Below are 15,633 nucleotides of genomic sequence, written 5' to 3' on the forward strand. Positions count from 1 at the left end.
CACCTGGGTTGTAGTAATTTCTTATGGCAGCCATAGGTAACTATTACATTACATAATCTCATCTTTTAAATAATTGATAGCCATTTTGGGGGGAAAATGAGAACTTTAATCTCTTATTTTTTTAGATTTATTGATTTATTTTAGAGAGAGAGAGCGAAAGAGTGTGCATTAGTGGGGAGAGGTAGAGAGAATCTCAAGCAGACTCTGTACTGAGCTCGGAGCCCGATGCGGGTTACAGGATCTGAGCCAAAACCAAGGGTCGGATGCTTAACCAACTGTGCCACCCAGGTGCCCCAGAACTTTAGTCTCTTTAAAATATTTACACATGGTAATTTCAGAGTAACTCAATTTAACTCTTACTGTGTGTCAAAGGTTTTGGTTTTAAGTAGTGGTGTGTATCAGCAGTGCTTGGTGATAACCATTCCAACGGACACACTTCACAGCATGATGCAGAATAATTTCCTACCAGCACCCAAGTCTATGGATTATAAAATTATATATTTTGGGTTTAGTTACATATTATTGTTGTTGCTTTTGTATTTACTCTTAAGAGAAAAGATGGCTGAAACTGCTAACTAACCATAAATACAGGCTCCCAGGCTAAGCCAGAATGAAAGGCTCTAAGTATTGTATTAAAAATGGAAGTGGTTGCCTAGTTTGGAATGACCAAAGGGTCATTGATATCTGCCACTTGCCTTTGTGCGTATGGTCAGAACAATGAATGGCAGTGTCAGCAAGGTAAAATAATTTTCTGTTATTGGAAGGACAACACACCATATATTTATTGTTAATGACTTCTAAATTATTCCATGAATGTGCATTTTAATATATTTATGCTCTTTGTCAGCCTTCTTTCAAGAAACACATGGGGCAAATGAAGAGAATTTAATGTAGGAGAGGTATGGGCAGAGTTAAACAAACAAACACAGGACAGTGAGGTACTCAGTGACAAGCTCCAGCAGTAAACCATTGCCACCATTAAGGCTGAAGGGACCAGGGGAAAAAGGATGTTACTGAAAGCTGGTGCTAGCTAGAACCGAGGAGGAGAGGCTGCCCTAGGGGAGATGCAGATATGGAGGAACACCTGCCAGAGTAGGGTGGGATGGACAAGAGGTATTCTGTTTTCTCCTCAGATCATCTCATCTCCTCCCAGAGCCTCCCAGAGTCTGCGCTCTTAGAAGACATGAAGTAAGAGAGCCTAGGTGGTGTAATCTTTGGGGATCAGGACCCCAAAACATAGAGCAATGCAGACAAGGCCAAGAAATTGACCTGAGGGATGGCAGAGGGAGAATTTTCTTTTTCTTAGTATTTGTCATATAAAGAAGAGAATATGAAAAAGCTAGAAAGTAGGTTAAAGGTCATCTAGTTTAAAGCCCTGCTGTAATAAGTACTTGTAAAGTGAGTATGAAACTCAGAGTAGTTAAATGACTTGCTTATTGTCCACCGTCAGTTAGTGATTATAAAGGGAAGGAAGTGCCACTTAGAGATTACCCATACCCAGATATCCAAAAATATAATCGCTGTTAGTTTTCTAAAACTTAACTTTGACATTAAGCTCTGATTCCATTCCAACTGATACCTCAGTTGTAATCATTTTAGACTTAAACTCATGATAGAAACCCAGCAAATATTGTCCCCATATCATTGTCATCTCTTCATGTCATGTATATGTTGTGACTATATATAACCTAAAGCTTACCATTTTAACCATTTCAAAGTATACAATTCAGGGGCATTTAGTATATTTACATTATTGTGCAGCCATCACTGTGGTCTGTTTCAGAACATTTTCATTTCCCAATGCCAGCATTATTTTGATTTAGTTTACTGACTGCAGAGTTTTTGTTTGTTTCTCTGTCTGGCTTAAGGGCCAAAAATATATTAGCATTTTGCAAAGCAATTTTTTTTTTGTTTTTTGGTTCAAACAAAGGAATTTCATGGGATTAAAGGTAAATTTTTGAAACAATTAGCCATTATAAATAATTCTGTCACATTTTGATCATTTCATGGAAACAACAGTTGAGGCTTAAAAGAATTAAGAAAATTACCCGAGGTGCCATAGAATGCATGCTACTTTCAGCCAACTGGCTCCTGTTTACTGTAGTATGAATATCATCTGTCCAACAGAAATCAGGAGATGGTCGATATGTGTGTTTAGTTTCTTAGTGGCATAGCAGAGCTATTAATCCATGTGTATCCAATTCAGAACCTTACTACTTCCTACCCAAAATGGCTCCATCTCTCCAGGGTGCCTCTACTTTTGTCAATACTGTCACTTTTGAATTGATAAATGCTAGGTGCTTGGGTTTTGATCTAAACAAAAAGCCCATGATGCAACATAGAGAAGATTCTGTGGCTTTTTACTTCAAACCATCATGGGTTGGTAAAGATGAGAGAACCATCTTGCATTTATGAAAATTCTCATTATTAACATATTAGCAACCACTTAAACCACTAAGTTTAAACTACGCAAGATAGAGACTTTTTTAGCTGGCTTCAATTTAATTCATCACCAGATCAATGAACATTTGATGACTCCCAGTGGAGTCAGGGCCTTCAAGTCATCCCAGACAATTTTGGGTTCACCAGTTGGGTTGTGTGCTTACTGAAAGTCCCTTGAGTCTGTCTCCACATGTGTTGCGTGTACCATTGTAATGGATATAGTACTTACTCTGGTTAAATATGAATATAGTAAGAAAAAGAGCTATGGTTTTTATGCAAACTGAGCCAAGAGTTTGACTTCATAAAGATAAGCCACTAAACCAAAATTGCTATCAAAATAGTTACAGAAAAGGTGAGCATGGAAGATTGAGAAAACAAGTCATAAAAGTCTATACTGGAATGTGTTTATAAGTATTTTAAAATTTTAACGTCACCTTAGGAGACTCATGCTGGAAATTACAAAACATACTATAATGATAGTGGGGATTTTTTAGAAAGAAATGTTATACAAATCTCTACTAGCAAATTCATTTAAGGAAGAAGCCTTGGCTGTACATCAACAGATTGTATATGAATATATATTTTTTTCTGTTTTAGGCTAAAAAATATTTGAGGTACATACATATTTTTTATGATTCTTGGCTTCAACTCATTTTTCTAATAACTTAGCAACTATTGGTACTAATCTTGTCAGGTGAAAAAACTTCTATTGTACATAGCTTCAAATGCCCAGCCATTGGAAATAGATTTTATCTGGATCAATACTGAATACTTTCTCCGTTTTTCTTTGGGGCTTGTTTGCCAGTTATTATTTTTTTTGAGTAGGCTCCATGCCCCATATGGGGCTTCAACTCATAACCCCAAGATTAAGAGTCACACATTCTACTGACTTGAGGTAGTCAGGCACCCCTTGTTTGCCATTTCAATTTGTGTTAATACTCTAACTTTTTTGATGCGCTTTGTGACTCCTAAATAATAATAATAATAATAATAATAATAATAACCACAACCATTATTATTAACAAAAATACAATAATTAAAGCTGTCTGAATGTACTTTTATCCTTGCAGTATGAAAATTACATGGAAGAATTGTGATGGATTTAATCAGTTTGCAAAACTGGTTTCAGCTGAAACTTTGAGAGGGCAGCGAAGGTGTTTTCATTCTCTGCAGATTGTTCTGTGCTATATTAGTATAGGCTTGGCCCCAGGATATTAGTTTAAATAATTTGGCCATTTTTCCCCCTAGGCTTCTCCTTTTCAGACTCCTGAAGAGATGAATTGTGTGTTGGTTATGCTGTCTCCTTCCTTTCTCCCTTTCTTCCTTCCTTCAACAAATATTTATGATGCACCTACTATGTTCAAGCCACATTTGGGGCTTTAGTGAACCAATAACAGTGTCTAGCCTCAGGAAACTGATATCCTGTTGAGGAGAGAGATAGTGCATAATTATACAGATATTAATTAACTATCATTATGGTAATTGCTGTGAAGGAGAAGTGCCTAGTGGTATAAAATGAGTAAGAGGGACCTAATTAAATGTGTAGAGGGGACTTTGTGGGAGAAAGTGGCATTAAAGGGAAGTCTGAAAGGTCATCTAAATGAGCTGGGAGAAAGGAGATCAGTCTGTACAAGGGCCCTTTTGGAGCATATCTTGCCTGGGGAAGAAATCAAGGAGGTAATAGTAATGATCAGAATTCTTGTAATTTTAGGTAAGGGTATAGCAAATGAGGTGTAGGGAAAAGCTGCATCAGACTGTATTAACTAAAAATGCAGATCACAGAGACCCACTCATGACCTCCTAATGAGAATATCTGGAAATGGAAACCAGTACTCTCCTTTCAAGGAAACACCCAGGTGGTTCGTATGGATAATACAAATAGTTTGAGATTTGCACAATTAGAGCAACTTACTTCCTGAATGTGTTACTATATCAAATTGAAGAAATGACCGCACAGTGTCAAGCTTTATACTCAGGCTCAATTCTGGAAACACTCAATTCTTTCTTTTTCTTTCTTTTATTCTCTTTTTTCTCTCCAAGACAGTAATAAAGAATTATATCTAGGAAATGTAGTAAAGACTCTACTTTTAACTACTGCCTTATTTCTCCTCTTAAACTATCAAAGGACTAGATAGGAGCATCCATTTCTCTCATGTTACACATCAGAAATAGTGGCCCAGAGAGGTTAATTGCCTTTCTGGGAATCACAGTTTGCCCAATGTGGTGCAAAGGTCTTCTGACTCCAGTGTCCACTCTCTAGCTCCCTAGATCCCCCTCATCCTTTTATCTCATCTGGGGGTCATTAGTATTTGCTCTCTTCCTCAAATGGCACTTTTCACATGAACTAGATCTGTACTCAAAGAAACAATAAAACAATAGGAAATGCTAAATGTTGAACTTTTCACAGGTGATGTTTTCAGAAATTGATGTCAAGAATAAAATAGCTGTTGGCAGTTACAACTGTTTGGATGTCATTTTACAAAACAATTGCCTATGAGGTCTTTGTGGATTAAAGTTTTCACATAAATTGGGGAAATCTGGCTCTCTACTCTCCCTTCTGACCTCCTTTCCCTGGTATTTTTTTACATCGATACATAGAACAGTTGGTCTTTGGATCTGCCAAGCTCTTTTTCACCTGAAGAAATTATAACTATCAAGGAAGAAAAGCTTCAAATGGAGAAGCCTTAAAAATCATGAAGGCTGTTCTCATTTATTAACAGGTGTTGCAATTACAGCATCCCCTGAGCATGGGTGATTCTAATTAACTGTGAAATGGGACTAACTTCCTCTCTAGAGATAGTTCAGACATATCAGGTTTAGCTGTATGTGGGGATAAGGCACGTTGTGAATTGTGAAGTTTTGCCCAGAGATTTACTACTGAATTTTTTAAACAGCAACTAGACGGTGTGAGGGGTTATGGATTGCATGCTGTGTCTCCCCCGTACCCCCAAATTGTTGTATTGAAATCCTAACCCCCCAGTGTGATGATATTTCGAAGTGGGTCCTTTGAGGTAATTAGGTCATGTAGGTGGAGCCCTGGTGAAGAGGATTTGTGTTCTTACAGGAAGAGACACGAGAGAGCTTGCTTCCTCTCTGTTCTTTCCACTGTGTGAGAGTAAATTGAGAAGACAGCTATCTGCAAAGCAGGAAGAGTGTCCTCGCTAGACACCAGATCTGCCAACGTGCGAGTGCCTTGATCTTAGACTTCGTGGTTTCCACAGCTGTGAGAAATAGATGTTGTTTAAGACACCCAGTCTATGGCAGTTTGTTATGGCAGCCCGAGCTGACCAAGACAGATGGAGTCATGCATGTGTTTACTTCAGTGAAGGGGAATGATTAGCAAATGACACATTGGAGTTTAGCAGAGAAACTTCATGTGGCAGACAAACTCTTTGGTGGTCCCCAGAACCCCTATCTCCTGGTATTCATGCCTTGTGTGTTTTCCTCCCACTGAGTGTGTGCTGGACCTATGACCTGTTTCTAAGCACAAACATACAGCAAAGGGGATAGGATGCACGTGATTACATGTATGTGATTACAGTATGTGATTACAGATAAAATTGTAATGCTTATCCTGCAAGGAGACTTTCTCTCCCTTGCTGGCTTTGAAAAAGCAAGCTTCCATGTTATAGGCTGCCATATGGAGACTGTCTCATGACCAGGAGCTGAGGGCTACCTCCAATTAGCCTATCCTTCCCCAGTGGAGATTCAGATGAAACAGCAGACAAAGCCAACAGCTTGATTGCAAACTTAGGAGCCCCTAAGCCAGGGACTCAGGTAAATCACTTCTGGATTCTTAACACCTGTGAGATAATAAATGTGTTGTTTTAAGCCACTAATTTGCGGTAATTTTGTTATGCAGCAATATATAACTAATACATCTTAGCAAATCATTAACTTGTGTAGAAAGTAGATTTCTCAACAGAGACATTGGCAAGGAATCCACTCTCTGAAATAGAATAATTAAGTTGTAAGCCAGAAAATCAAGAATTGAGGGAGGATAGTTCAAGATATTTGGGGGTTAACTTCCTCTTTTCAAAATGTAGGAGGTTGGAGTAGTTACTAATGCATAAATAAACCAAAGGGGTTGCTATCTGCTTTTTTTCTTTTTATACTTTGTCTCTGTCCTACTAGATGGTTTCCTTCTAGCAAAAATGCTTATGACCTGGCTTCTGCTTATCTCATAGCCTAATTACTGGACATTTTTTTATCTTATACCACTTCGAACCAAACTCTGCTCTTTAGCTCCACTAAACTACTCATGGAGGTCATTGTCATGGACTAGTCAGTGAACTAGCTATACTTCCCCATCACTTGACCTTGCACCTGCTGTTCACCTTCTTAATTTTTTCTTTAACATTTTTGCTGTTCTTTTCTCTTATCCATTCTTCATGTCTCTGCTTAAAAATCACATATCCTAAGGAACTTTCTGTAGCCCCCCAAATCTAGCTGAAGAGTTCCTTCACTCCTTTCAATAAGCATTCAACAAGCCAGAGTATGCTTGTCTCTTTACTGAAATTTCTTCATTATTATCCTGTTTCCTTCACTAGAGTGCAAGCTGAGTATTGGAAATAGTATCTTAGTCACCTGTTTATCTCCTGTTTTTTAGCCCCTGGCATGTTGTTTAAGTGCATGCTCAAATGACTTTATTTTAAATAAATGAAAGAATGTGTTAGTGAAAAGAGCAGAAACATTGGAGTCAGATTAAATCTATACTCAAATTTCAGTTCACTGTGTGGCCTTGGGTAAATTACTGACTCTGTATTAGCCTTGATTTCCTATCTGGCAAAATGAGGATAAATACCTGCCATTTCTTCAGTGAGTCATTCAAGTATTAGTCCATTTTTCTAACAAATACTTATGCAGCTTTTATCATGTGTCAGACATGGCTCTAGGGTTGAGGATACAGGAGTATACAAAAGAGACAAAATCCCTGCATCCAGAAGCATAAAACATTTAGGAAACAAGATGGATGAAATATACAGTATGTTAGGTAGTGATAAGTGTTAAGGAGAAAAATTAATTACAGAAGAGGAATAGGAAGAATTGGGGGGGGGTTGAAATTTTAGATAAGGTAGCAAGGGAAGGACTCACTGGAAGGTGACATTGTTATCAAAACAAGAGGGAGGTGCTACTGCAAGATAAGCCAGCAACTAGAGGAAGAGCATTCCTGACAGAGGGGTTCGGAAGTTGTGGAGATTAATTTGCTGGAATAATCTATTGCACATTACCTGGCATGTAGAGGTTCTCAGGAAATGTTTATAATTGCCTCATACCCATTTTCCCCTACATTGGCATTTGTTATTATCAAACTACATACTCGTTAATCTCATAGTTCACTGTTTGTCCTTGAAACTGTCGAAATCATATCGCCTACTGTCAGACTCAATCTATCACATACACTACGGAAAAAATATCTCTTTTGATTTCTCTAAATGGTAGTGAGATGTTAACCCTGCAGGTTTCCAGGGAGGCACAATTATTTTTCAGTTTTTCAGGTGGAATGATAGGGCTTCAGTGTTCTTAGGCTTAGAAGATACTAAAGATCTCTTCATTGTGAGGGTGCACAATGACCACCCCCAAGGCACGCCACGTGTAGCACATAAAAGCACAGTTCATGAAAATCTATATTTTAAAATCTTTCTTCATTCAATCTGACTTTGACTTTGAGTTCTTATACCTCTGGACTTATGGGACTTCAACCTCAGGCATTCTTGGAGCTCTGGAGCCCTGGAAGTAAAGGGAGTCTTGAAGCCTTGGAGAGGTCCCTTTATTGCCTCAGGTCACATTGTTCTTCAGGTCCATGGGTCTGTGGCTTCTGTGCCACTCTTGGGGCACAGTGAGGCTGGGAATTCCAGGGCCCAAGATTTGGTCTCCTTAAGTCCATCACTCAGCGCTCCAAACTAAGGTTGGGCTCTGTCTCATGGGCACCGTCTTGGCATAGTATTTATTATTCTGCCTTCTGCTTGCCTACATGGCTGTGTTTATCCTTAAACATCTCAGTGCATGGAGGCATGTTCTTCATAATGGGTTTGGGCTTTTAGGCACAACCACCAGGAAGGAGTGTCTTGTTTGAATATCATTTTTCCTACCACTCCCATATCTCCCCTGAAGGAAGGAAGTATGTAGATAGCCAACTACTGGTAGAGGAAAGAAGAATGGTGAAATACAAAGAGAAATATATAAGTTAATATCCTAAACTCTGTCAAGCCAAATCTAGGTGTTAATATCCCCAAGAGTATTTATACTTAATGGAAATCAGTAAAAATTGTAATTCACATGATATCAGTTGTAAGTTGAATTACTGCTCTCCTTTATCCCAGTATGTTTTTCTTTTGCACAACAGTGCACTTCATAACTATTCTTAGAAAAACCCGAAGAAAATTCTCTGTATTTAAAATATCCTATTGAATGTTGAATCATAAACAGGCAAACAAAATTATCTTTGTGCATCATCAACCTCAATTCCCTTTGGGTCCATAAGTCACAATTTGAGAAAATATGAAAATAATTGTGATCTATTCATCTTCTTTTATAGTGATAGTGTTTCTAGTTTCCTCTAGGATGTCTATCAGAACATGGTTGAAAATCAGTGACCCTAAATCAAAAGATAATAAATGACTCTCTGAGACTATAGTTAGTAAATGCTTTCTGAAGTTGGTTGCAGTGTTATTTGCCTACATCAATTGGTAAAACTTTAGTCAGCATAACTAAGGCACTGCCCAAATGTGGTTGGTCTAATGTGCTTAACTTCACAATATCCCTAGTACATTCAGGGAAAGAAAAAACAAAGAAAGGGGTATTATTATCAGTTCTTTTGTTTCGATATTATATTTTAGTAGATCCAAACTGTGTTTCCCTCTTCCTGCCAAATCCTTGCGTGAGTCAACTCTTACGATCCTTTTGCACTACCTCCCATAGACAAAGGGATTTCTATAATTCACAATTTTCTCTCCTTTCTCTGAACTCCTATAATATCACAGTCTAAATCAGGCAATATGTTTTATAATTAAACCCTATCTCATATTTCTATGACAAGCAAGTTTTAGTTCTCCAGCGAGACTATACATTTCTTAAGAAAAGTAACATGCATAATTTTTTTTTTTATTAGATCTCATGAATACTCTCAGCTTTGTCCTGGGCAGATACATAGATCTTGTATTTGAGTACTGACTACTTGCAGCTTCGCTAGTAGTCTTTTTCATATACATATTTCATTTAATGATCACATTAATAAAGCAACATATTGTCCTTTTTTTCCTGACAGGTGAGTTTATGTGCAGACACTTAAATAACTCACAAACATGTTCACATAATAAAGATACAGCACAAAGTCATGGAATGGGAATTTGAACACATCTTTTTCTGAATTCCAACTTTGCATTTGAAGCCAATATACTGTAATGATTCTGTGTAAGTTGAGTGCTTACTAAAAAAAAAAAAAAAGGTAATGGGAGATTTGTAGAAATACCCATAAGTAGAGGTGGAACTCCTTATGATATACAGGAAATATGATTTACTAATTTTTTTCTCCCCTTGATGAATATGCATTCTTTTAGATATTCCATGTGATAATCTGTTACAATGAAAACTAATTATGTAGCTAAGGAGTCTTACAAAGAAGCCTGGTGATTAGATGCATAAGCTATTTTTGTAGAATGATGTACACAGCCAGAATGGCAGTATTTCAAAGGTCATAAAATGGATTAATTCAGTAAGCATTTATTGATACTAAATCCTAGACACTGTGCTAAGTGTAATGAATACAAAAAAGAATGGCATGCTCCTTAGTCTTTACAAGCTTCCAATCTAGTGAGAAAAAAATGTATAAAGAAAACAATAAAATTCTTGATACAAAATAGACTCTCATTAAATGATATGTACTGAATTTAAATGCCTTAATGCATTCATGGGAGTACAGATGGATGTGTGATTAATTCTGTCTAGGTAGGATGGTGTGGGAGATTTAGGATTCCAGGCAAGGGTGGCATTTTATCTATTATTTGAAAGATAAGACATTTTAGCCACAAAAGGACTAATGAGAGAGTCATGCCATTGAGACAGAAGAGAGTTTTCTATGATACAGAACATGGCTTGTTTAGGACCATCCTTTGTTGATGCTGAATATAAAAAGTAGGAGGATGAGAAACAACAGTGGAAAGTTAGATGGGAATAGATATTTAAGGTTGTGTGTGTGTGTGTGTGTGTGTGTGTGTGTGTGGCCTTTTTATTTAAACTTTCTTCAATGTTATGAATTCCCTTATCTCACCATTCTGGTTTAACTATTCAGAATCTCACCCAGAACACCTACAAAGATTTTTACTAAATTGGCTTATTCCAGCAACCTGGATTATTCGAAGATAAGGATCCTCTGATTTGCTTCAAGTATAAATTGCAGGTTTTTCCAAATACTTGAAATGTGTGCATTTTACTACCCTTATAATATCTTTAATTGTTTGCATCTCAGTTTAGTACTTTCTGTTGACACCTGTGGCCATATCAAAGTCAATAGCAAGTCAATTTGAAGCACAGTATGGAAGCTCAGTAAATATGGATAGAAAGTAGATAAGCAGGGTGGTAAGTCTCTTTGTAATAATCTTCTAGAAGAAGATTCATTTAAATCAGTTAATTTCATGGCATTCATAAAATGTTTGCAAAGGAAAATGAGCTCTCTGGAGGGATCAAGCTGGACTCGTTTTTCTAACTTTCATATTTTTTATTTTTATTTCTAACTAGTTCTGACAACTCAGAAATAGTTCTCTCCATTTTTTCCCACTCTGTAACCATCTTTTCGCCATATTAAAATGCATTGCTTCTTATACCGTTTAGGACTTGGTGGGAAGAAAATGAACAGAAACAGAAAATGAGGTCAGCTCTCTTTTACAAACTTTTCTATTTCCATCTTAAGACAGATAGGGGTTTTCTAGTTACATGTGTGCAAGCAGACAAAGTTGCTTCCCCCCACCCCACACCCAGCAGGTCAGGTTTCACATATTCCTTGTGGAAAACAAAATATCAACATGTAGATAAATAGGTATATTGGATAACTGATAGCAAAATGATCTTTGAGTTTGGAAATAACCTAGCTCTTTACAAACTGCATGGAGTACTGCTGTTGGTTTTAATGTAACACTTTGAAAACCACCTGAAAAGATATAACTTTAAAAAAAATATACGTTTAACCTACCATTTACTATGCAATATTTTTTTATTTAAAATCAATTTGTTGTAATAAGACCCACGTTGAAGTGTATAGTTTGATGCATTTTGACATATACATACACCTATAAAATTTGTTCCCTTCATTTTTTCCCCGACTTGTCCCTCCTTGCCTTCCTAATCATGTATATGTGTATTTCTGTGTTTGTTTCAGTGATCCCTTGGTCTACCATGCAGCCAAAAGTACACTGTTAAGTTATTATAATTTTATTATAAGACTTGAAGATAGGTATTATGAGTCTTCCAGGTTTGTTCTTTTTTTTTCAAAGATGTTTTAGCCATTCTAGGTCATTTGCATTCCATGAGAGTTTGAGAATTAACTGAACAATATCTGCAAAAAAATTCCTGCTGGGATTTTAAATAGAGAATTATTTAATTTACTGGTCAATATGGAGAGAATTGGCATCTTAACAATACTGAGTGTTTGGACCACAGAAGGGTATATCTTAATCTTTTTGAACTTTTTAAACTCTGTTTATCAGTCTTCATAATATTCAGAGAACAGGGTTTACCAATGTTTGTTATCTTGGTACCTAACATTTCATATTATTTGATTTTGTACATGGCATTAATTTTTATTTTCAATTTTCTTCGTATGTTGATTTGTATCCTGCAAACTCATAACTATTAACTCTAGTACCTTTTTTGTAGAATACATTGAATTTTGTATACAGATGAAAATGTCATCTATAAGTGTTTTATTTCTGTTTAATTGGGATGTCCTTTGTTTCTTTTGCTTGCTTCATGGTATTGGGAGAATCTGTTGCAATGTCAATCCTATCTATCTATCTATCTATCTATCTATCTATCTACTCATTCTAGTCTATTTTTCCTGGTTAGTCTGGGTACAGATTTGCCAAAATTTGTATAATATTGTGGACAAAGTAGCTTTTGGTTTCATTATGTGTCTATGTAACTGTTTCCAACTCCAATCTGTATTTTCTTTAAGAACTCTGATTGCTTTCAGTTTTAATGAGCTTTATTTTTTTAGAGAAGTTTTGCAATCACAGCTAAGTTGAGCAGAAATTAGAGTTCTCCTATACCCCCATCTCCCACCCATGTATAGCCTCCCCCACTATCAACATCCAGCTTAGGAGTGATAGTTCAGTTACAATTGACGAACCTACATAGACTCATTATTATCACCCAAAGCCATAGTTAATATTAAAGTTTGCTGTTTGTGTTGTACATTCCAGGGGTTTTGACAAATATATGATGGTATATATCCACCATTATAGTATCATAAAGAATAGTTTTATTGCCTTAAAAATCCTCTGTGATCCACCTATTCATTCTTCCCTCCCTTCTAACCCATGGCAATCTCTGGTCTTTTTATTGTCTCAGTAATTTTGCCTTTTCCAGAATGTCATATAGTTGGAATCATATAGTATGTACCCTTTTCAGACTGGTTTCTTTCACTTAGTAATGTGCGTCCATGCCCTTTATGGTTTGACGGCTCATTTCTTGGTAGCTCTGAATAATAACCCAATGTCTTATTTATCCCTTCATCTACTGTAGAACATCTTGGTTGCTTCCAAGGTTTGGCGCTTATGAATAAAGCTATTATGAGCATTTGTGTGCGGGTGTTTCTGTGGACGTAAGTTTTCAGCTCATTCAAATAAATACCAAAGAGCACAATTACTGGATCATATGGCAAAAGTGCATTTATTTTGTAAGAGGTTGCCAAAATGTGTTCCAAAGATATTCTACCATTTTGCATTCCCATCAGCAATGAGTGAGGGTTCTTGTAGCTCCACATCTTCATCCTTGCCAGCATTTGATGTTGTTGGTATTCTGGGTCTTGGCCGTTCTCAGAGATATATAATGGTATCTCACTGCTGTTTTAATTTGCAATTCCCTAATGACCTATGATGTTAAACATCATTTCACATGATTATTTGCCATCTTTATATCTTTTTGGGTGAGGTATCTGTTCAGGTTCTGTCCCATTTTTTTAAATTAGATTGTTTTCTTATTGGTGAGTTTTAACTATTCTTTGTATATTTTGGGTAACAGTGTTATATCAGATGTATCTTTGGGATATATGTCTTTCCCAGCCTGTGGCTTGATTTCTCTTGATAGTATCTTTCACGAAGAGAGGAATTTCAATTTATCAAAATCCAGCTTATCCGTTCTTTTCTTAGTGGATTATGCCTTTGATGTTGTATGTAGTAAAATCATCACTATACCCAGGGTCATTCAGATTTTATCATGTCATCTTCTAAATATTCTATAGTTTTGCATTTTATATTGAATTCTATTATCCATTTTGAGTTGATTTTTGTGAGAGGTGCATTGTCTGTGTCTAGAATCACTTTTTTTTTTTTTTGCATGTGAATATCCCATTGTTCCAATACTATTTGTTGAAAGACTGTTTTTTTCTCCTTTGTACTGACTTTGCTCCTTTGTCAAAGCCCACTTGACTGTATTTATATGGGTCTTTGTTGGGCTCCCTATTCTGTTCCATTGGTTAGTTTGTCTATTCTTTCACCAATACCACACTGTCTTGATTTTTATAGCTTTATAGTAATTAAATTCTTTTTGTTTAAATTCAATTTTGTTTCTTCTTTGAATTATAAAATCAAAAGAGAAAGTCATTGATTTGTGGCATTTATTTTCCTCCTATGGGCAGTTATTGCTATAATTTTCCCTCTAAACAATGATCTTGCTGTATCTAACACATTTTCGTTGGTTGCATTCCCATTTTCCCTAAGTTCGGAATACTTTCTCATATCCCTTTTAATTATTGCATTAGCTTACAGGTTGTTGAGGAGTGTTTTTCACAGGTTTCAAGTATTTCAGGATTTTTAAGGTTATATATAATATATATATATATATATATATATAAATCACACACACACACACATATATATATATATATATATAGAGAGAGAGAGAGAGAGAGAGAGCACGAGATCACAAAATCCCTTTTCTCCAATATATGGTAGGAACAAGGGTTTTGATGTCTAGCTTTCCAGAGTCCATATATTCTTTATGGTATCCAGATCAAATGGCATCTCTCGAGGTCTTTTTACCATTTCACATTTTTGGAGGCCAAGATCTAGTTATTAGAAATTTCAAGTCATCAACTTTTACAGACAAAAGTGAACATAGGTTCCTCTCAGGTCTGTAAGATTCCTGTATGCAAAAGAGTTATGGAGAAAAGAGTGGGTTGTCTTAAAGCAATTAACCAGACTTATGGCATTAATGAAAGGAAAAGACTTTCTGTAGATGTTTGGATCTTCAACTTATTCATTCTGATCCATTCTGAAAATGTTTGGGGCATAAAGAGCAGGGTTCTGAAATTACTCTGTTTTCTTGAATACTGTATTCCATTCTCTTTAATATTTAATATTCATACTCTTAATAAACAGTTAATAAGGCATGTCCCTTTTTTATTATAGATCTCATTCACTCATCCTATCAGGAGTCAGAAGACTGGGTGATTAACTATGCTACTTGTATAATGAAGGTAACTAATGAGCCTGCTAATCAGTGTTTCCTGAATTTTTATGTACATATGGATCACTTGGGGAGCTGGTTACAATGCAAATTCAGTTTAGTGTTACTGGGGTGTGGCCTGAGAATCTGCATTCCTAGTAAGCTTACACATGATGGTCCTGAAGCTGGTCCACTGACTACCATAAGCAAAGCTTTTAGTGTCATGAATTCATCAGTACAAGCTTGTTTACATTCTGTGGTTGGGTCCTACTCTGCTGGAAAGAGAATCTCGAGTTTTGAGGCTGAGACAGAAAGTGAATGGTCTCTGCAACACGCTGTAGTTTTTACATCTCTGGTTGCCTTGTCTACTTGTAGTTTTCATTGGGGCCACTGACCCTTTGAAATGTTTCTGAGTTTGGGACATACTGCCTTGCATGGCCTTGCTCTCCCTGCCTGCCATTGCCTCATGGCACTGTGACTTTTTCTTTCTTTCTTTCTTTCTTTCTTTCTTTCTTTCTTTCTTTCTTTCTT

The sequence above is a fragment of the Ursus maritimus genome, unplaced genomic scaffold (assembly GCF_017311325.1).
Source record: "Ursus maritimus isolate PB19 unplaced genomic scaffold, ASM1731132v1 scaffold_23, whole genome shotgun sequence".
Classification (NCBI taxonomy): domain Eukaryota; kingdom Metazoa; phylum Chordata; class Mammalia; order Carnivora; family Ursidae; genus Ursus; species Ursus maritimus.